Below are 21,823 nucleotides of genomic sequence, written 5' to 3'. Positions count from 1 at the left end.
ATCGAGCTAAGTAATTGCAGTGGTTTCATCAATAAGCTCGGGAAAGTAGATCATTACAGTGAAATGTGATTAACACAGAAATTGTCGGGTAATGTGGAGAGGCATAGGGAAATTGAATAAAACAACTATCCTGCATAATTTAAATAGTGCAGATTACTGTTGCATAAAAAATGATGAGAGAATTGTACATACTAATTGAACATGATGCAGTGATGGTGACTTTAGACTGTCGGTGGCTCCCTGAGAAAAAGCTTGAAATGCTTTGCTTTTTTTCCCCCCACATGCAATAGAAATGCTTTTGGCATAAAAATCTTTCACCTGATGCACCAATTAGCAAGTCAGTTTTCTGTCTGCGTTCTGTATGCACAAACTGTAGGTACACTGCTCTGCAGCAAGATAAATACTCTACCAATAAATGTTAAAGATCAAGTGAAATCGTTTCAGGAAGCAATTTGTGTAGCAGTCACAGTAAGATAAGACACCACAAACAAGAGTTAGACCTAACATATTGACTGTGTCCAAAATCTCCGTATGTTTGCTTTATATGTTGCCACTATACAATGGCCTCAAAAATTTACAAAATGGAAAATTTGTGTCAAATGGAACATCCTGTTCACTACTGTCTGCTAATAATAACTACTAAATGCATATTACAGACATAAAATGATCTGTGTGACTCTGCACCTGCTGCTCACTTACTGCTCACAAATTCATAGACTAGTTATCAGATTAGTTACACTGTTCCTCATGCCAGGAAGAAACAAAATATCACCAGCATAAAGCGTACATTAAAGCTGGGATCAGTCATATTGTAATTCAAATGGTGTGAAAGCAGACTAGACGTCCACACCTCCCCTTGGCTCTGTTCTCTGGTTTTAGAAAATCCAACCTGTGACGGGAGACTTCAACTCCAATCCAATCAAGTCTTTTCAGAGAGAGAGAGAGAGAGAGAGAGAGAGAGAGAGAGTGCGGTCCTATTGGCTGTTTTTAAATGCAGATGTGTCTACCCTTCAGATGGATATGTTTCAATATATCAGTAAAGTGTTTCAGAGATAGAGAGAACTTGTACTCCTCCTTAACAAATGGTTAATTCAACCTCTTTCTCTTTTCAAAAACACAACCAACTAAAAGTACAAAAGTTGGGTGACATCTGTGTGGGAGTTCCTGGGTGCATGTTCTTCTGGGAGTCTTTGTAAAGATTCATATGCCGCAATTTTATTCAGCACACCAGTTGTTTTATAAACACATCTTATAAAGTCTGTGTACCCATTTGCAAAATATACAATAGAAAGACTGTGAAAATGAGTGAGTGAAAAAATTTGTTGAATGATAACTGTCTACGTGTGTGTGTGTGTGTGTGTGTGTGTGTGTGTGTGTGTGTGTGTAGGCAGACGGGGGGCCATTTCTTCTCCTCAGGGCCCCTGGAGCAATCAGTCCATCAACGGAGGTGGAGCCCGGCTAATTTCCCACTCCTCCTCCCTCCCCTCACTCGTTCCCAAGACAGATGCTTTGGGTAATAAGGCTAATCAATACACTTCCTCACAGTCCTCCCCACCCGCCCCGTCCCAAGACGTTATCAGCCGTTTGTCATCAGGAATGTCACTTGCTCTTATCAGGCATCACCATCTTGTTTACATGATGGTGCTGCCCATGTCGCACAAACACACACAAGCATAAGGAAGCCCCATGCAAACATGCAATAACGTGAGACACACATACACACACACACACACACACACACTCTCGCACGCTCCCTTGTACACACACAAACCACATACTAACGCTAAATGCTCACACAAACATTCACACACAGACAGTGACCACCTGCTACCTGCTTGCTCACACACCCATACACACAATTGTGCACCATGTCAGCACACAAATAGACTCATTGTGACATACGCCTACCCACACACACACACACACACACACACACACCTCCCAGGCAGTGATGAATAGACACATGGGTGCTCTGTGACAGGTTACACATGCACAGTGGTGTCAGGATCTATACGGAGAAATTAATCAACAATGACAGCAGCGTCGGTGGCTCCCCACTCCAAGCCCACAGCTCAACATGCTGTAATTTGCCCTGTATGATTACCCCTGGGTCCTGGGGGCGACTGGCACCCCCTTCTTAATTAATTAAGCATTGTGCTGGCGGGGAGGCATCTCAGGAGGGCCATACAGAGACACATGCCCAGTGTCTTTACCTGAATCACCTTTTTGTGATTCTATTTGAAGTTCTTGAGCTGCATCTTAAAACAGGGACTGAACTATGGATACTGGTGTACTGTTACTTTTCATTACACTAAGCAGCTGCCAATAAATGTAACCATTTATTAATATAACAATAGAAGTAGTTAATAAGAATCATAATGAATTTACGTAGCATGGCATTTTCAGTTTTTGAAATTAGATTTCAGCTGGATTACCAGTATCAGTATCACAGAATGAATATTCGATCTGTAAAAGTTGTGTGCAACAATTCTCTGGGATCACACACTATTAAAGAAAAACAAATGATTTCTTGTCACAAAGGAAAATGTAACATAAGTAGTAGGTAGCAATAATGAAAAGAAAATATTAACAAGATTTTTTTCCCCAGTGTTGGCTGTAAATTATTGGTCACTTGTCATGTTAACAAACACAACATACATTCACAGTCAAATTGACTAAGCAAGTCAAAATGGCAATGAACAGTGATAATATGCAGTTGGCAAATCAGAATGAATGGGCACTTTGATATAAAAATATATAGTCAACCTGTGAATTGGCTAATGAGTAAAAAAAAAAAAAAAAAAGCTTTTGAAATAGGCCTAAATTTTTTATTTTTATGTTTCTGTATGTGTGACATTAACTACCCAACAACAATTCTATTTGTTGGTCCACTTTTACTTGATTTTCCTTTTAGCTCCCTGTCGCTCAAACTGCCTCAGGCATTTAAAAGGAGGCCTAAAGCCCTCAGAGGACAGTTCATACACTCAGTCGCCGCCAGCATTATCCTTTGCAGGGGAAGAGGTAGAAGAAGCTGATCCCATCTGCTTTATCAGAGGGTTACCTGAGTCTGGGACAGGAGCTCGACAGCTTCGCTCCCTGGCAGGTAGAGGTTAAAAGCAGTTCTCTCTTTCAATTTTGTTTTTCTTTTTATTCCCCAAGGCATGGATGCTGACTGGCTGTGGGGGTTGTCCATTCCCAGCAGGAGACAGAAATGGGAGGAGGTGGGAGGTTGACAGTTTACCATGTGACACCATTGTTTGCCTCCAATAATGATCAGGGGACTCCAGATGATATGGGAGCCTTTGATGGAAGACTAATTTATCAGAAGCTGTCTTGGCCTAACAATAATAGTTAATGATGCCACTGGTGGCTCGGCTGGGGCTACCTGTCAATGGGGAGGTGTCCACTGTTTGGAATTTTTTGGTCCTTTTAGGTTTTGTACAGTAAATTAAGTGGAAAAATAGCAACCTGGTGTAAAAGTTACTCTGCACTACACTGAATATAAGGTATATTCCTTGGAATTTATGGAATAATATTTTATATAATAATATTTGTTGTTTGCATCAAAGTTTCTGCATGTGGCTGTTCAAATTTGAGCAGGTACAAAAGAAAAAATATCTCCTCTGAACCAAACTCTATGCATAAATGAAGTATAACTTTGTCCCTGGTGTCATGTAGGACATGTTTTGTCCAATGGGGTAAAATAATGAATTGAACATTCAGTGAAAACTTTCCATTCAGGATTTATTTAGACTTGAACTAATATTCAACCTTGTGAACCCTGGATACCTAAGTATTTACACAGTATATATCTGTTGACACCATAATAATAATAATACAAAACAACAATACAGCCATAACTATCCTTCATTGTCAGTAATTAGAGCAAGGGAGAACACACAGTTTAAATAAAAAAAAAAAAGAGAGAAAACAAAGACTACTTTCAACAAAAGGACTTGATGTCTCTGTGGTGTGGAGACCATACCTTTCATCATACAGTTGTTCCAAGGCCTCTGTGCCATTGTTCCATTAGCTATCCCTTTCTGGTTGTGGACCCCACTGGAAAACAGGTGAGGCAAAACAATCACGCAATCTCCCATCACTCTCTCCACATTCAACAATAACACTCTGACTGTGTCTTTCAGTAGTAAACACAGTCCTCACAGGCAGAGCCCGGGCGAACGTTGCTCCGGAAACAAATACATTGTTGGAGACAGAGCAGGGAAATAAAAGACAGAGGCCAAAGCATATTGGAAATCGGAAAACAGCCCTCTTCTCCCTTTGAAAGAGTCCTGGCGATGAAAATATGTAATATAAATAAAGCTGTGGACGCTTTGAAAGCCAAAGCCTTCCTTCCTGGCCCAGTCCTCTGTGGAGGGAAACACCCACTTCTGAGCCCTTGCTCTTAAATTCCCAAAGACCACTCTGTCATCAGGGTCCCAACTGCTGCTTTCAAACACGCGATGGTCAGACTCACTTCCCCGTCTTGCTTTCTCTATCTGCCCAGCTCTTAGTTGCTTTCTCCCCCTCTGCTCTTTTATGTGTGCCCCCCTCCCTGTACAGGAGCTTTCCTCCTAGTTATGTCCACTTAGATATCCCCGAAACAAGCTCCAATTATTTCACCCGTGACGTGTTTGTGGCGAGTGAGTGTCACAATGTCCGATCTCTCCGTTTGTGCTTTAAAGTGCCTCTGATCTTGGAACCTGAGTGGCGGATGGAAGGAGAGACATAATGACAGATGACTGGCTGATTGGTGACAACTATAAAACAGCTCATTAAAGCGGAAACCCACACTGTAGATTTGTTTTGAAACTGACTCCAGCTCCTGAGGTCTGGCACACTGTTGTATCAATTAACTGTGGACTCTTCATGAGACTGTCGACTAAAACATAAAGCAAAACATGCAAAAATAATATGCCAAAAACTGAAAAGCCACAGAAGTCACCATCAGTCTACGAGTGTACTCAAAGTACTAGTAAAAATAGTTTCAGCTGAATGTGCTTTTTGTAACTTTCAAGGAAAATCTAAAGACATGTCACAAATCTGTTTTTATCTGTGCAGTATTGTAGGCAACCAATTGAGCATTGCTATGCTGTAACAGTGAATGACAGTGAAGTCAAATGTGACATTAACAGTGTTTAAGCTTTTTGTTTCCATTGGTTTCATGCTCAGGCAGCAAAGAAGAATATTGTTGGCTGGTGAGCATGGATGTAAATATTACATCCTTAAAGCTTCATCATGGTGAAGATGGGGGTTGGGGTGGGGAAAGGGTTGGGGCGGGGTGGTGTTTACTAAGAAGATGTGGTGCACACATCCTCACTCATGGGCATATACACACACACACACACACACACACACACACACACACTGCATAGCACATCAATGAGAGAACTGGATGGTTTGTGTAGTTTTTATGTGCAACATCGCCCAAAAAACTCCTGGATCGTACATCAAATTCAGCCTGGGACACAAAGTGGGCCCCGCGGTGACCCTCGGTGGCAGGGTCCCTAATGACATCCACCATCTTGGCTCAAACAGGGCAGTGATTTCCACTGAGGACAGGCCTTTTTGATGTATCTGCTGAGCTGGTTGAGCACATGGGTCAGGGTGAGAGACCTGCTGGTCAGGCCACAAGTCAGACCTGCGATCAGCTCCGGTTAATTGCAACTGACTCCACGCTCTATCATCTTTTCAGTTTTTTTGGTCATTTCGTCAAACAGGTTTTTTCTTTCTTTCCTTTTATACTTTGCTGTGTCTAGCTCAGAGGTGGTCTGGAAGCGGAGGATTTAAACTTCAAACCACAAACTTGGACGATGCTGATTCAAGTAATAATTTTTGTCCTCATAATATTTTACACTTACAGTTGAGTTAGGAAAACACTGTGTGATGCATGAAAGAGCAAGTTTGATTTTCATCTACAGTGTTTTTTTTTTTTTATTTTAGTTACTGCAGGTGTTTTTGCATAAATAAAAGAGAAATGACCAATAATCAACCATTCTGTAATTTTCAATCATAGGCAACTTATATGAACTTTTTTGTATTTGATGACCTGTGTACATGAGTGCTCTGCTACAAATACCTTCATTTCTCAATAAATAACAACGTGTTTCATAAAGCACATCTAAGAAGGAAAAGTAGGTCCAGACTAACCATCAGTAAAGTGACTATAATCCAGAAGACACTTCATCACTTTTTGACAAGTTATACATTTCTTCATTATATTTATTAGCAAAAAAAAGAATTAGATTTGACATATGTCTGTGCACTAAATAATGGTTATGATTGCCATTCATTAAATTTGATGAATAACTTGTTTCTTCTGTGTATGCTGCTTCTGCTTTTGTATTTTGATACTATTCTGGCTGCCTAGTCAGACAGACCAAAAAAAAAGAAAAAAAAAAGACAATAACTCGAAAGTCCTTTATAGCTTCCTGCAAGAAGAAACCATTAAAGTGCAACACATTGTCTGGGAGTCAGGCTGAAAATGTGTGAGGAAGCGCATAGTAATCAAGTGAAAGAGACAGAAAAAAAAAAAAAAAAACGCTTCGTGAGAAACAGACGTAAATAATGGACCAGGAAATGGGAGATCAAAGCCTCTGAGTCGGGCCCCCGTTTGTTTTCATACTCACCCAGGCCTCGCAATAAAACACGCAAGAGTCGCACTTCAGAGGGAGGGGGGTGACGCAAGGAAGTGCTGAAAGCGGTTACGTCCCATCCTGAGCATCCCGTGCCACTATCCCCATGTTAGGGAAAGGCGTCAGGTACAACACTGTTTACCAGGAAAAGGGACAAGCCGCACAAAAACGTCCGCATCAGAGGGGACTCTCAGTGGCCAGGGGCCATCTTGTTGTACACATACAGTGTGTGTTTATAAAGGAACCCTTTCCTTAGCTCTTAATGCTGCTGAGGGTACAAACACAATGTGTGCTTTAAATGGCACAGAGGATTTCAAACTCAAAAATCAGGGCTGCAGAGTGCACGAGTGTTTGCGTGCCTTCGAGTAGGCACGGTGGCGTCATTGGGTTTCTAAGAATTGGCACAGGATGACTTTACAGCCGAGACAAAAAAACATAATACAAAAAAACATAGTTGTAAGACATCCACATACACCGCAGTCCATTTTTTTCTCTCAGTCTCTGTGAAACAAACACACATGCATGCAGCTGGAAGGATGTTTTGGTTGTGAAATATGTAATTGTTTTTCCATCTGAAATCTGAAAATGCTTTGCCAGCTTCATTAATAAAAAAAAAACCAACAAAAAAAACTTTCAGATTTAGAAATAGATGCCACCCATCTTAGCTTAAAGTGGTTTATTTCAAGGATTTATTATTTATCTGCTGGCAGATATGATCATGTTTCAGGAAAAGTCCTGACTTCCCCTGTTATAACTTGGCATTCAGATCCCTTATCATTAAAGTTGGATTTAGCCATTAGGGAAGTGAAAGGGCAGCTGTGTGTTAAAGCCACAGCACCTCTGTGTGGATGTTTTTTTTAATGTAAAACCCTAATAAAGCATCCATGAACATTTCATCATCTTATTCCACTGAGTACAATAAGTGGTTAGTCTGTTTGGAGGTCAAATGCTAAACGTGGGCATCCTAGCTGGTTGGTCAGCAGTAAAACGGTCTTGGGCACTGATGTCTCTCTCATCTACTCTTCCTCCATCTTTACCTGTCTTTAAATTATTCTTAAGTGATTAATTACTCAAAAATCAACTCAACAAAATGCTGACAATCTTTGACATGTCATCCTTTACCTAAAACTGTCCTTAATGCATTTCTGCTTGATTAGATGCTGGAGACAGAGGATCTATTTGGGTGAGAAACAGTGACACACAACTGTGGTCAACAGCTGAAATTAAACTCTCAGCAGTGGAAATGCATAACATGTACTGCAATCAGTCAGTCAATCTAGCAGCACTTTTTCTGCAAGGGAGCAAAACAAAGTGCTGAACATTATGACAATAAGATGGTAAAAAAACAGTGTAAGAGATGCACTACAACTTAAAACAACAATAGTCCTTAATATAAAGGTTAGGTGTTGTCTGCATAAGGGTGTATTTGTCCATTTTTACAGATAGATGGCTTAGTGGCCGCTGGCATCATTTCCTCACATCCATCTCCTCCTGAATGGTCCAACATTAGGTAATACAGCAACATCCAGTAAATGTCTCTGGACTGAATTCCATTGCTCTGAGTGTGTATGTGACCTACAAAATCAATAGCATTTTGGCCCCCACTTGACTCTGACCTCAGTCTTTTAATAGTGTTTTGATATGCAGGCAAATTAATTTTCTTTAATGGAGAACAGGGAGTCAATGGACTTTGATCCCATTTGGGCTAAAGGCTGGGAGAGTTCCATTTAGCTTGCTGGAGTCCTGGATGGTTGTATATGTGAGTGCAAGTGTCAAATTGTGCCAAGCATCCTCACTTCTCTTCTCAAGACCCCTGAATGATCCCCATGGGTTCAATCCACAGGAACTAATAGCTATATTATGCACAATTTCAAGATAGGACTTGTAACACAGATTAATTATTTTGCCATTACCATGACATCCCATTATACAAATGTGTAAATATCCATCTTAAGCAGCTGAATTTGTCTATCTTGAGTACTTCTATCACTCCATGGAAATAAGCAATAGAGGCCAAGCAGGCGAACTAGATGGATTTCATTGGGAGCCCATTGACATCCAAATAAATTCAAGTTTGGGGAAGCTTTTCCGACTGTGCAGTGAATCTAGCTCACTGCGTCCCTCGCCCCTCCAGTCCATTCGTATTGATTCTAATCTCTCAGCCTTTTCCAATAAAGCTGGGTTCATGAGTTCATTATTACAAGAATGGAGGTGTAATTGGCTTTCAGGCATATAAGAGGCTATTTGCACTAATCTATCTGGTGGGTGAGATGTTAACGGTCACTTTGAATGGCACAGTGTGAGCCAGCTTTGCTCTGTGTTCCTGTGGTCTCAGAGCTATCAAGTCCGTCAATAGGAACATAAAACAGATATACTGTAAAACCAAGGGTTTACTGATGTGTTAAGGAAGAGGAGAGATTATCAAAAATGGGGCCATTCCAAAAATAATATCCAACAGATAATAAAAAAAATAAGATAAAATATATCAGAATATGGGTGTACAGGTTAACAACAATAAAAAATTGGTTAAAATAGAGAGATGGAAAAAGGCTTTGTTAACAGCATAGATTACAGAGAGATTTCTTGCTTAAGATCTCTTTAGCACATAGAAACAGCATCAGAAATAAACATGAATATCTCTCAGAAGTTAAAACTTAAACTTAAAAGTTTCAATTGGGGCAACCTGATAGCTAAGTACCTAGGGAGCGAACCACATGAGCGCAGATGCTCTTAGCAGGAGAGTCGCCGATTTGACTCCAGAGTGGCCCAGCTCTTTCCTGCATGTCATTCCCCCTCTCTCTGTCCCTTTCCTGTCACTCTCTACTGTCCTGTCAAATAAAGGCAAAAATGCCCCAAAAAATATCTTAAAAAAAAAATTATCCAGTGGGATAAGACTCTCAAGTTTCAGTGTTTACAAGTGGCATACGAATAGTTAGCCAGTCCCAGGATCTGAGCTTGATCATTTCAAGACAGTGTCATTTGTTTAGTCATTAGTTGAAATAACCAAAATGCCAAATTTAGCTGAAATCTGGTTACCCTTGGACTAAGGAGTTACAGTACTGGTGATTGAGACCTGGGATATGTTTAATTGGAGGTCCTTGTATTCGTTAACTACTATAGAGTTTTGGCTGGTCAAGTTGACTGCGACACAATGCAACATATTAAAATTAATCGGGCATAACATGTTCCAGTGGTCACAGCTTTCCCAATAGGAGACAGTGTTGTGGTCTCTGCTTGATGCTCATTAGACATACTCTGACTAAGAGACAGTCTGAGCTCACACATTTGTAGAATAAATGCATGGATCCACGGCGTAGTGCATAAGTCTGAAATAAATGTTCACTAAACAGCAGGTGTAACATTCAACAACCACCTCTTGTTAACTTCTCTTCCCAGTGAAGACATATATATACTGTGGGCTTTTGTTGGACAGATGTTAGCTGGTGTTCGCAGAGGCCAGCTTGCGCCCTTCCTCTTTCCAGTTCCAACTGGCAAGCTGAAGCCAGAGAAAGAGATTTCTCCCTTGCTTTCCAGCAGAGGAGTATGTTTTTGGCTGTAGGAGAGCAGGTGGGTTGGGTGTTTGAGGCAGGGGGAGGAGGAGCAATGGATAGATGGATGAGAGCTGGCGGAGGGAGGCCCAGGCGGTTGTGGAGACTTCCTATGATGAAAAGGTCAGTGGCACCTGTAAATCTGAGCAGCTGGAATAAGTACAGGAGCAGGGGGGGAGGAAGAGGAAGGAGTTTAGCTGCTCAGCCAGCTCTCCAGTGCCCCTGCTGCTTAGCACACACACACACACACTTACACACTTACACACACTTATTATACTTTTGAGAATCTTATCCAGATCTGATGCCAACACTCCCCAAAACAGAAAGTAGTGTGACGCTCAGTTAGCGTGAACACCTAGAGTTCACTTAAGAAAAGCAGTGGAGGTGGTAAGGTGTAGTGTTGAAGTGTATGAACAACAAATAAAGATAATGGTAGGAACTCTTTTACTGTTTCCCTGCTGCCAGGAAACACAGGACACAAAACACACTGTTGAAGTAGTAATGCTGCCACTGTAATAAAATTGTTGATATATTTCAATCAGCAGCTCACACATACACCAGAAGAACACTTCATGTGAGTGAGTGCAGGTGCAGATACATTTGTCTGTTATCCAGCCGTCTGTGTGTGTGTGTGTGTGTGTGTGTGTGTGTGTGTGTTATTGCCAGTGTGGATTTACTGCCCACCCCTCTAGGGCAGCTGGGTGGTGGTGTAGGGCAAAAAGGCCTGGTCAAGGCTGCTTCCTCCTCTTGCAACCCAAAAGGATACAGCCTGCTGACAGATACCTGCTCTGAGCTGACAGAACACTTCCTACTCCAAAATACGTACACATTACATTTAGCTGACACACTGTATCCAGAGTGACTTAACAAATGCACAGTGGCTGTTGTTGCTTCTTTGAACCTGTGGGGTTTCTGTCACACAACAGCTACTCTCCTTGTCAAGACAGAAAACCTGAAGGTTATACCAGAAGAACTGAACAAAGATTCACTGAAATTTTGCAAATAGAAATGATTTCTGATGACCTTAAATAAATTTGAATAAATGTATTTGTTCAAATGTATATCATTTAGTATCATGGCAGAATAATTATTCCATATTCTCACAAATGTTTATTAGCCTGGCCCTTTATGTGTTATATCACATATTTGATTGAAGTTTATATATGTGTATATATATATATATATATATATATATATATATTTTTTTTTTTTTTTAATTTTATTTTCACTTAAGAGAACTCTCAAATTACTGCTTGAATTAACTTTTTAACTTTTCTGATATTTTGACACTTGACTAGCAGAAAAAAAAAACGCAACTTCATTGTTAAAAAAATTAATTACTGCAGACAAATAGAAAAATGTTTCACTGAGATTAGGACAGATTCAATTTAAGTCTGAATATGAGGGAGTATTTACGGTCACCCCACAGTAGCCTGTTGCAGCCTATTGTATTTCTAGCTGCTATATTTAATCCCTGGATTGTCCTCCAAACACAGACCCAGTGGTGACCGGGAGCTAAACCACATTCTGAAGATGCACCCGAGGACAATAGACCCTCCACGTTTTCAGGTATCAGTTGCAAGGAAACAATCTGTCCAAACCTTTTTCATTTTATGACACACAGCCCACCAAGAATCCTGAAGTTGTCACTTAAGATTATCTTTAGTGTTTGTCGCTCCCTCCCCCTCCTGCTCATCCTGTGTTTTATTTTTCGGTGGTTCAGATTGCGAACTCTTGGTAATTTAATCCCCCCCACTGCACACTTGAGTGTCAGCATGCCTCATGTCTGTCCAGAGCACTCTGGTCGCTGTCACAGGAGCGCATTGTTATTTTGGAAGTAGCATGTGTTTGTCTAACCAGGGCTCGGGTTTCCTGGTCCTCCAGTGCGACTCCACTTGCTTTGGTCTGCAAAGGAGCCATGACGGGCAGTGACCCCAGCAGCCGCCGTGTGAACCCCTCCGCCCACAGCCCTCTCCACACATTCCCGTTCTTATTTATAAGGGGCCAAGACGAACAAGAGAGGTGTGCAGCGCTGGGAGCTGTGGTTAAGTGGTCAGATTTCATTCACTTGGATGAGGCTAAATTAAGTTTGAGCAGGTGTCCAGGTTAAATATTTTTGATATGAGTGAAGATGTTGTTTTTCTTGATCTAATACAATGATGTGGACCATTTTCATGCGTAGGCCAAGATTGTGAAGATCCTGCGTCTTAGTTCAATTTAGACATCCATCAGAGGGAATGGGAACAACTTTTACACTTGACTCCTTGAACTAATGAAAACAAAGTAATAACTTCCTAATATATTGATAACACTAGGCCATTTGGCTATTATTTTTATAGCACACTTTGGCTCTTGAAAAGAAAACTGAATCAGACTGGTCAAGATGGAGTCTTCACTTTACTTCACTTACTACTATAAGTGAATGTGAATCTTCCATGTTATGCTTCATTTGATAATTGATAGAGCGGGTTAATTGCCTTGATCAAAGGTCAGGCGATTTAGTATTCTGGGGTTAGTCTGTAGGATTTGAATTGGACACGTTGAATGTTTATAAGATGAAAACCTAATGCAGTCATGGGACTCTGGCCAATTAAGAACATTAAGAATGTTTTATTCTAATCGACAGTGATATCGGTTGCAGACATCCACATTAAGCCTGATGAATATTCATGAAACCTCTTCTCTCGGCCTATCGAGTGCATATTAATTTCAGAAACGTGTGTCTGGAGTCCAGAGACGTGATCACATTTCCCTCTAGCATCAATCCTAATATGCAGATGAATGCTCTTTTAAACCTAGCACGAGCCACAGAGGTATGTTTGATATTTCATTCATGTGAACGACTGTGGAAAAAAAGAAAGGAAAAGGAAATGGCTAAAACAAACAAAAATACCCACAATGCCCCAGTGTGAACTCTCCGGAGGTTGTGCATAATTACCCTGCGGAGCACCTTACCTGCACACCTCTCGCTGCCTGTCAGCACTGCATACAGACACACATGCAGGTCCACAGGCACACACACGCTTTCTCTTTTTTTCTCTCAAATACACAGTCACATAGCCCTCCTTTCTCTTTTCCCTCTCTCACACACATACACATTCACCAACACACACGCAGCAACACATAGACCAGTGCATCAGCAAAGAGTGTTGCGGCTCTGCGGCCGACCACGGTGTCCACAGGGGAGAAATCTTCAGCTCATTTCTGACCCGGGCTGCCGAGGTGTTAATTGCCCTCCTGAGTTGGCAGAATTTTCAGGGTAAAAGGTGCTATCCTTGATGGATCAGCACTGTTGCCACCAGTGACTGATTCTTTCAACTTGGACGTGCACCGTGCATATCCTATATCTCATTAAAACTGCCTGCAGGATGGAGAGAGAGGGTGCGTTGGGGGCCCACGCGTGTGTAGTTGGACACATTTGTTTCCAAAGGTACACATATGTAAACTACATTTCTATCCAACTGTCAACTAAATCACAAAACAACAACTTTGAAATGTTGATACTGAAAATTGTAACCACACGAGTTTTGATCAGTAATGGCTCAAAAGGCTACAAGAGCGAACCTAAAGGCAAAACCTTTAACCTATCTCCGGAACTTTTTTATAACCAGCAATCACAATGAACCACTTTAGTGTGTTGTGTCCTCTTTCAGATACATACTGAGTAGAGTGCACACTGCGGACATACATATGTATTATTATGTGTCAGATATTGTAGTTTGCAGTACTTGACTAAATGCACATTTCTATAAGAACATGAACCCAGTTAGTTTATTATTATCTAAAATTGAATTCACCTAAAGCTTACTGCATCATATCAGCCTCCATCTACATTAGAAACAAAGACCTTCTATCATTTCAGCTGGTATTTATATATAAGTCAGATGTTTATTACTCGCTACTCAGATATACTTGAATCAGTGAAAACTTTACCATGGAGATTCAGGGCCCTGAGTCTTTTGCCCAATAATGTAAAGGCTTTATTTACATCAGTAATACATGTATTTATACAACAGAAAACAGATGTATTTCCATCTATAATGAGTTGAGAAACACACAAATTGAAGACTTTCCATGTTAAACCAAACCCATCAGTTATTCATGTGAAACCCCTTACAAGCTTCATCGTTTAGGTAAAGCCAGGTTTTAGTTTAATTCAGGTCAATCAATCCAGAATGCAAATGAAAACATTTGCTCACATAATGAGTGCGAGCTTCATTCCCTGTCCTTCGATTTTGGATTGATGCATAAGTGCCTATTTCTGATAGTGTTTTTGAAGGAAATCCACATTCTGGACTAATTAAACTCGAAGTGATTCCAGCCTCCAGTCTACAGACATTTCAGTAATGCAGTGAGGGATATTGTTAAGTAAAGTGTGAATGTGGCCTTGTAGCAGTGCAGCTGACTAGACAGGGAGGCTTTGATAGAGACACTAATTCAGTTGAAAGGAAGCGTGTGTGTGTTTGCGTGCATGCTTTAATATATTCTGTTACAAGAGAAAATAATAATCAGTAGATAAAGTTTGACATAACAGTAAATATAAAGGATCCATTCTGTGACTCTGTCAAGAACTAAGGATCCTTACTGACAATTTATTTCACAACAGTTTTCTAATAATGACATTGCCTCAAACAGCAGGTATCACAACACACATGCACAAAGTGTGGACCATATTTCTTGTCATTTTTAAAAAAACAACAAATACAAAGACATAAACTGGGGCATAAAGGCATACTAAGGCTTTCATGCTGTCTGTCAAAAATGGATTATTATGACTTTTAGCACAACAGTGGCTAAAAGACACAACTATCTTGAAAAATCATTGAAGTATGTAACTAATAAGTATAGTGTATGTAGTGTATATTAGTGGCTACTCATATAATAGGCTAACATGGTAGTAGCTACTTTAGTACTAGTGTTATATTAGTTATATTAGCTTTTAAAAATCTTACAATATTTTAAAAATCTGTAGCAACATCATGTTTCAGTGAAACCTTGGCTTCTTATTACATTATACAGGTGTTCCTATTATTTATCCATTGCATTGTTATCAGTGAGGGCAAATTAAATAACGGAAACACCTCCCTGCATAATGCAGCACAGTTCGCAACATCACAAATTGCATCCTCCAAAATGACCATGCACTTAAATCAACACCTCTCTAAGAGAATATATATTATATAATATAATAAAAACCGAACATTTTGTAATAGACTGCATTAGTTTGAGCCAGGTCTACCTGAGAAAGAACCCATGACTTCCAAAGTTGGGAACACCCTCAGTTATTTGACCAGATATACTTGAGCTTCATTTATTAAAGGTTTTTTCCTTTTCCCTTTGGACACCTGACATCAGAGTTGAGTAAGCATCACAGGGGTCAAACTCTTGACCTACAAACTTCTCTATTGTCCTCTGACTCTGAGCCAGTAGGTCCCTATCATTTGAGACATGTTTTTTAAACACTTTGTGTCCATCTATTGGACATCAGACATCAAAATTCAATAAGTTACCTGAGGATTGAACCCAAGTGCGGTGCACTGAATTTTGAATTTTCAAAAGAAAGCGTCAAAATTTCTAAGAAACAGCACTCAAGGGTCTCTGTTCAAACACTTCAGGGAGTAAGAGTACTACTGTGGAATTTTGAGGTCTTGTGTTCCATCCTCAGGATAGGAAGTGATTTATGAAGGCCAGAAGCCAAAGCAAACATACAAAACCTCTAGGAAATACGGGTCAATCTTCTGACCATATATATTTAGGTGTTAGAGGACTCCTTGGAAAGTTTGAGGTTGTGAGTTGGATCCTTATGGGGCCCAGTGAATTCTGAAATCCAACACCCAAAGTGTAGATCGAAAAGTGCTCAGAAAGAATCCCCTATTGTGAACAGGACATGGCGACATGGTGGGTTTGTTTGCAAATGCAAGGTGCCACTGGTGCAGTGTCTGGTTCGTTGTGCTCATCGTTGTTACCTGGAGCATCAAAACCAATCCTGGATGTGTGTTGAGTGATAAATGATATGAAATGATCTTCTGACCACTTTTTTTCTTTCAAAGTTTCAAAGTATATTTATTCCCCTGCCTTTTTCATTTTCTACCAACAATGCACTTCCAAAATGCCCCCTGTTGGCTCACCATCCACTGTTGGTGAGTGTGTGATGACTTGGAGGTCCACTGTTGGAATGCAATCACACACACAAACATGCACTAAGTGTTCCCCACCCCACACTGGAAAATAGACTATTAATAGATGATACAGTTTGCCTGCCGTTGTCTCTTCTATCGCTTGACAGTTTAAATCTGACCAAATTTTATCTTTATTCTGTTTTTTCTTATAAAAAAAATCTCGTTCAAACATTTATCAGCAGCATGGCCTTGTAACTAAACGAGTCCAATCCAAAAATGATTCATTTTCTGTGCTGCCTCTCCTTTAAATTTTAGTGAAGTTTAGGCAAGTAAAACCATTTGGTTAAGGAAAGATTGTGGCCATGGTCAGGAGAAGTGAATTTTGGCAAGAGATGTGACATGAACGCGGGTCCTTGGTGTTGGAATCAAATGTTTTTTACCACCATCCACAACCTCCACACCCCACACTTTTACTTTTTGCAGTGCTGTAAGAAATTCACAGCACTTGCTTTGGCACTTAATGTGAATGGAATCTCTTTATTTATAAATGTATTTAGCTGTTTCAACAAATGACCAATGTTAAGTTTCTGAAGAGAATAACTTATTGCAGTTTAGTTCGCAGAAATAAGGTTCAGGCTCCGACAGTGCAGCAGCCCAAACCTGGTGGGAGTATAGTCTTACAGAAGGGCACTTAAACATTTTAACACAGCTAATGATAACTGATATTTAATATATTAACTGATTTGGCATGGATGACTTATAGCTGATGTGCAGCATTAGAAGTACTTTCAGATTTTCAAGCTGTTTTCCATCCTTTGCTAAGAATGCAGCCACTCACACTTTACACATGTACAGCATTCAGGCATGCACCCACGCACAAACAGATGTTCACATGCATGAGCATAAACACAGCACCCACACGCACACATACAGTTAGACATGAGAGACAGATGCACACAGACACACGGAATTAATGTGATAATTTGCCAGGGCTGTATTATACAATTCATGCCTGAGCCATTCGATATTCAAGAGCAGATCCCGGCATCTTCAAAACCACACATATATTTTCAGATCAATTTAATTATTGCTTCAATAAAAACACATCCTTAAAATTTTGAGCTTCAATTTCACATTCTATAAAATCACACCAAAACCAATGAATGACAACCTTTAATTTAGTTGGAAATGAGAATAAAATCCAGCTGTAAAACATCCCAAATGTTTGCAGAAATTCTTTCCCATGACTAATGTAAAATATTAACCTTTGCTTTGTTCCTGTCTTTAAAAAGAGTCTCTTTTCTTTTCCAAGTTTGGAATCCCACCCTGAACTTTGTCTGGGTTTTATGACTGTGTGACCGCCTTCATCTTCTCTGACGTTACTCAAATTTTGCTGTCTAACATGAAATATCTATTGATAAAACAAAGCAAAATGGATGCATAGTTGTACTTTTTCAGACATAAATTGTCCTGTAATTACAGTCTTGAGCATTGAATCAGTGTGTAGAACTATGAGGGGGTATATGCACTACAGCAATCATGAATAATCAGCAGCATACATTAACAAAGAAGAGTAATGAATTATTTCAGTGTGCTAAAATTATCATTTAACACCGGTGTTGCTGTATGCCGCCATACGTTGTACATTTTAAAATATTGAAGCTGATACATTGACACATATTCATACAACATTCATTCAACATTCATTTTGGCCTTGAGGATAGTTTTTGTTTGATATGATTGATTTAAGTGAGAAATGAACTCATCGGTGCAGGCAACCTTAGCAAAACATGAAAAATTGACAGAAAAATTTGTAGCCTGACAGGAAGATGAAGATTTAATTAGGTGTAATTGTCCAGTCAGAATCATTTAATCCACCAATGTGATGTAGTTCAGTTGTTATGGATGATGCTTTGCTGTATAGTGTTGTTTTACCTGGAGCCATAAAATATCATCTGTTCTCAGCAGTCTTAAGCTAATTTCTTATAGACTCTTTATCCATTTTTGAAAGACAGCATATTATTTGTATTAAGGATTGTTTTACACGCCTCAAGGACTTAAATGATAGAAAATTAACATTTAAAAAAAATGTTTTTTTAAGATGTAGCAACACAGTCGCAACATGAATTGATTAATTGACACCACTGTAGTCTGGGATAAGACTGTTCTTGACTCATTAAAAATGATTACATTTATTTCACCTTACTACATCCATAGGAGAAAAACACACATGTATGAACAAAATACATGCATACACTCATATATGAGCGTGAGAGAAAGACCAAGACAGAGAACGTGAATGCAAGTAGATGACAGCTTTGTCCATGCATGCACACACACACACACACGCACACACACACACACACACACACACACACACACAGCAGGGGGCCTGTGTGAAACGGGACAGATATATGACTTCAGGTCCATTCCCAGGCTCTGTGGGCTTTGGGGACTTCACTTACTGGTTTCCAGGCCCTGGTCTCTGTGTCTCTGCTGTCACCAGTAAAAAAAGAGAACAGTCCAGTAAAACACCTGTGCTACACATCTAGAGAGCAGCGGCACTGCATGGGTCAGCTATTGAAACGATGTTCAGAGAGAAGTCTACCTGGGACAATGGCCAAATTTGCTTGTGCCTCCAAACTGGTGTAGATCTGTATTTGTAAAAGTGATACTTTTTCATTTCTGTGTTTTCTTTTTTTTTGACATTTTTACCGAAATAAAATTCATTTAATCACAGTGCTACTCTGGCTGGTGTAGCCTATTTGTTGACATACTAATCATTTGCTTCATATATGTTTACAATCTACCTGTTGTCATAGATTGTCCTTACTGTAAATCTATTAAGTTACATCTTTTGCATGTTTGTCTGTTCTGTCTTTCTGTTTCTGTTCCTTTGTTGCTCCTCCTGAGGTTTCCTCCTTTTTTTCCTGGTTAGAAGGTTTCTCGAGGAGGAGCTTTTCCTTATCTGATTCCAGGGTGTAAGAACCGACCGTATTGTATGTTATACAGATTATAAAGCCTGAGGTAAAGTTGTGATCTGTGATATTGGACTATACAAGTAAAATTTGATTTGACTTGGCCGTAAGAGTGATTCAACCAGCCAGTTAATGAATACTTTGCATTTGTTGTTTCACTGTAAACACCTGGTGTCTTACTGAGAAAAATCTTTTGGTGGATTCGACGGGATACATTTAATGCTTTCACACTGGAACATGAACTGAGTAGTTAAAAACGATAGCCACCACGGATGCTAAAGAAACAACCTTATCAATAGAAAAAACCTGAAAAAATATGTCCTCCTACCATTCACAGTTTGAATAAAAAGTAATAAATTGGGTTGTGCAGGCCGGAAACACTGCCTTCTATCAGTATTTCATGTCCAAGTGTACTGAAGATTTCACAAAAGGAAGGAAAAAGTAACATAAAATGGAGAGCCGGCATTTTCAGGGAAAATGAAGTATAAAAATGTGCCCTCGCAAACAGAAACTACCTTGTTAAATAAAAAACAGCTGTCATATTAGAGACGAAACTGCAATTACTTTAGTAAGCCCTTACAGAGCCAGAAATAAACACATAACCTGTGAAATTTACATTGTCGGAGTCCCCCCAAACTAATAAACATCTCAGCACAGTAAAGTATGTGTTAACAGATTCATTATGGGCTGAGTGTTAAACTGACCTATGTATAGTAACAGTGGCATCTCTGCAATTTAGACTGCTTTAAATACACACTGTTTAAGACAGGGAAGTGATTCGGGACAACTGATGTATTGTGACTTAAGTGACAAGCTGAACCTGTTTGTTCTCATCAAACATACTGTGCACCGTTCCTTTGTTGAGGAATTCAAGTGAACTGCAAAAATGCTAGAATATTTTCTCCGGCTCTAAAACTGGACCTCATCATGGTCTAATGTGTGAATTTTGGAATAGAAGAAACATATTGATCCTGAAAGCATCACACCCTACTATTTTATCATTGAAACAAATTCAAAGCCATTTTTTAAAATTTCTGGACAATTACCAGATAAGGTATTTGAATTCGACTTCTTTTTCTATTTCATGAAGGATGCATATGACGAATACACATAATGACGAAGTTGCAAGACATGTTGAAACTGATGTTAGAGAGACGGGTTGCCTGCTTGCCTTTACTAACACAAGACTGCCATCTAATGACAGACAGACCACACACGCTTTATAAGTTCCACTGGACATTTTCATTCAAGGCACTTCCTATTTAATATCACACACATGCATACACAAAAAGACACACACATGGCTCAAGGCAAAGACAGATGGTTTCCTCTCAAACAACCTTTTTATGTTATTGTTACTAAGGTCAGACGTCAGACTGCAACAATATTTAAGTATTTCTGTATAGTTAAGCAGTATTCTAGGGATCTGAATGATCTATATTTCATGTAGAAATGAATATGCAATGTAGAGTTTCATTTATTGTTAAAGCTTCACATTTTACATAGTGATTTTAATGTAGTGAAGATTTTCACAACAATTTCTTTCTATTTAACTGGTGTATAGAGAAACAAAAGGTGCACAGCTTTTGAGTTGCACTCAGTTTTAATTTTGGAACAAATCATATAAAAACATTTATTTTATTTGCCCATTATATGACATAATTTAGACACATTTCCAAAATATAGTCTATAAAGGAATTTAGATCTGTTTTATTCATGTTGCATTGTCTCAATTTTATTTATCCATTATGCTTTATATACTTTATACAAAATTGTGATTACAAGATATTGGAGCCATTTTAATCTAATCTCATTTTAATTTCAAAAATGCATTAAATATCTATAAATACCAATTGAAAAATGAGGACACAAATATTTACACATGCATACACACACACATACACAGGCACAGACACTAGGGTAAGTGTACCAGATTTATGTATTCAGCTTTGTAGTAATTTAAGGCAATAAAATGAGGTACAGGGTGACCTTACCAGTTAAAATCATAAGCTGATGCTATAGTCCCCTTTATTTTTTAATCATGTTATGCTTTAAATATCTGAAGTTGAATATATCTGCATGATGACCTTTTACATAAAACTAATCCTTTGCTGTAAAAGGCCAAAATTCTTCCATTTAAAATGTTCCTCTTCACACAGCATGACTGTCGCTGTGGCCAACTTATCACTGCTTCAAATTTCAAAGTGGAGTCTCCTCTGTAATTCCCTGTATCCCACAGCCAACAACAAAGACTCTTCCCCAAATATAATCCACCAAGAGGGGGTCAGCTGGGTCCTTCTATATTTATTCGATCACATTTGGGATTCAGTGGTCATTCTAATGCCCTACACACACACACACACACACACACACACACACACACACACACACACACACACACACACACACACACACACACACACAAAATGATCTGAGCTCATCATTGCATTCTTTTCATCTCAATCCTGCCTCAATCCACCCTCCTTTCCTTCAGATTCAAAGATGAAAGTAGCTCAGAACACTTCTGCTCTGTGACAATGTTT

At 39.4% G+C, this 21,823-nt stretch overlaps 1 long non-coding RNA gene across 1 annotated transcript in view; it reads left to right on the top strand.

The window, feature by feature from the left end:
* The window catches only part of LOC139626429 (uncharacterized), a 33,846-nt gene extending 28,616 nt beyond the window's left edge, over positions 1-5,230 (top strand). The window contains exons 2-3 of the long non-coding RNA XR_011692267.1: positions 1,388-1,513; positions 3,160-5,230. This is a non-coding gene — a long non-coding RNA (uncharacterized lncRNA). The remainder of the gene's footprint in view (positions 1-1,387; positions 1,514-3,159) is intronic.
* Positions 5,231-21,823: the final 16,593 nt, after the last annotated feature.

Source organism: Trachinotus anak, unplaced genomic scaffold, assembly GCF_046630095.1.
Source record: "Trachinotus anak isolate AG129_WGS33_773 ecotype Australia unplaced genomic scaffold, CSIRO_AGI_Tana_v1 ptg000010l, whole genome shotgun sequence".
Classification (NCBI taxonomy): Eukaryota; Metazoa; Chordata; class Actinopteri; order Carangiformes; family Carangidae; genus Trachinotus; species Trachinotus anak.
Note: the sequence above shows the minus strand (reverse complement) of the source record. Positions and strands in the feature narration are given on the sequence as shown.